Here is a 2116-nt window from a genome sequence, read left to right as displayed (position 1 = left end):
TGTCTCTGCCGAGTGGCGTGACGTCATCCGTGTCGGAGGTGACGTCACGCGCGCCGAGTGGCGTGACGTCATGCGCCTCGGGGAGGGCGACGACGTTTCGGCGGTGACGTCGCGCGCGCGCGCGCCGAGCGGCGTGACGTCATGCGCCTCGGGGAGGGCTACGACGTTTCAGCGGTGACGTCACGCGCGCGCGCGCCGAGTGGCGTGACGTCATGCGCCTCGGGGAGGGCGACGACGTTTCGGCGGTGACGTCGCGCGCGCGCCGAGTGGCGTGACGTCATGCGCCTCGGGGATGGCGACGACGTCACGCGCCGCTGAGGATGGATACGTCAGACGCCGACAACATTCCGTCATTGATATCGATTAACGGAATTAAAATTATTCATTGATGATTATTCGATTTAAAAATGCAAAAAAGTATATCTCTCAACGCCGGCTCCGTGAAGCACTTCTAGCCGATTAAATCGAATAAATAGCGTGATAATCGATTACGTCGGATTGCTCAAACCGGCGCGGTGCAGCACTGGATCGATTAATGCATTGTATTGAACGGTTACGTTTCATTCCTAAGGCTGCGTCATTGTAGCATCGCAGTCGATTAATCGCAAACATTGCTCAATTGATTGAAGTGGATGCCTTAATCGGGGTCAGTGCAGCATTGCTATATACTGCTGTACATCGATTTATCGATTAACGTCTGGATCGGTTTCAGCACACCTAACCGAGTAATGAAATACCGCACTAATCAATAACGTCTCATTGCTTAAGTCGTGGTTAGTGCAGCACTCCACGGATTAATAAAGTAGATTAATCGATTGCATTTGACAGGATTATCCATGACTCCCATTATCTGTGGATCCCAATATCTGTGGATATGTTGCAGATAAGTTATCACAAATTCACGTGGATAAGGATTTTGTATATATATAGAATAGCACCTGAGATAAAGAGTTACTGTTAAGATGTACACAATTCGAGGTGTTACAAATTGCATTGACAGACGAAACTGGTGAGAGAACACGAGGTTAATGGCATCATTCAAATTATCCAGAAGGAATTATGACCAAGCATTATAAATAATGACAGGTCGCCTAGGAACGGAACGCGTTTGAGACAATTTCCGTAGCGGAGATGGAGCGATGGAATCCGTTCCTTGTGCGAGGTGAATTACCAACGTCTCAGGATCGATAGAGTTGACAGTGGCTTGAAGGATTCATCAAGCAGTGGAGTATTGACCATGGTTGATTCTGCTGGGGAGGGGATAATGTCTACTTGCAATTCACTTTCTTTTGTTTAAACCTCCATGATATGCTCGGGAGAGATCACCGAAATCTATAGAACTACGCATAGTGTTCTCAGGCTTTATAATCGTGTACGTTTTGTCTGGGGATGTTATTTCTTCCGGAAACCGAAGCCCCATTTGGGTTAAAGTTACCACCGTTACCCCATCAAAAATTGGAGGTAAAAAACAATAGTTCAGGAACGGTTGATAGTCTTTGCATGATGCAAAACAGTACGGGTTCCCCCCCGTTAGGATGGGTTTACCTTGTCATTTAAACATGTTTGATGGGGTGGCCGACTCAGTAAATTGAAGTTTGGTCAATAAGGCCGTTGCACTCACAAACGTTAAAATGCCGACCCGTTTGCCATACTTCTTCAGTCCAGTATTATAAAGGTCTCAGCCCTTACGTCACTGCCATTGCCGAAGGCCTCGGGAACGGCACGTCAGTCAGCCGTTTTGTACTGGTAGGAACCTCCTGGTTACACCAGCCCACAGGGGATTAGTGTCCGTCGTGCAGGGAGGGGCTGCTCACCCCGTGGTGCCCTTATAAAAAAACTCAACGTTTAACCTACTCACACCGGCTTGTGCCAGCCCTCAGTCTGGCATATTTGCGGAATACACCACGCCGCCGTTGACCCTGGCCATTGACCGAGCAACCCAACGTTCCTACCAGCTCCCTCCGCAGGAATGTGCAACCATTCTTCGCCATTCTAGTGCGGCACCAACCCCCTTTCCAGGGCCTTATTGCCATTGTAATCCAGTCTTGTTCATTGGTAAGAACCGAATGCTGCAACCATTTCATTTCGCATCATTTGGGTCTTTCGGTAACGTCGC

The sequence above is a fragment of the Lethenteron reissneri genome, chromosome 26 (assembly GCF_015708825.2).
Source record: "Lethenteron reissneri isolate LAM-NWPU_2019-01 chromosome 26, ASM1570882v1, whole genome shotgun sequence".
Lineage (NCBI taxonomy): Eukaryota > Metazoa > Chordata > Hyperoartia > Petromyzontiformes > Petromyzontidae > Lethenteron > Lethenteron reissneri.
The sequence above is the reverse complement of the archived record's forward strand: the minus strand, read 5'-3'. Positions refer to the sequence as shown.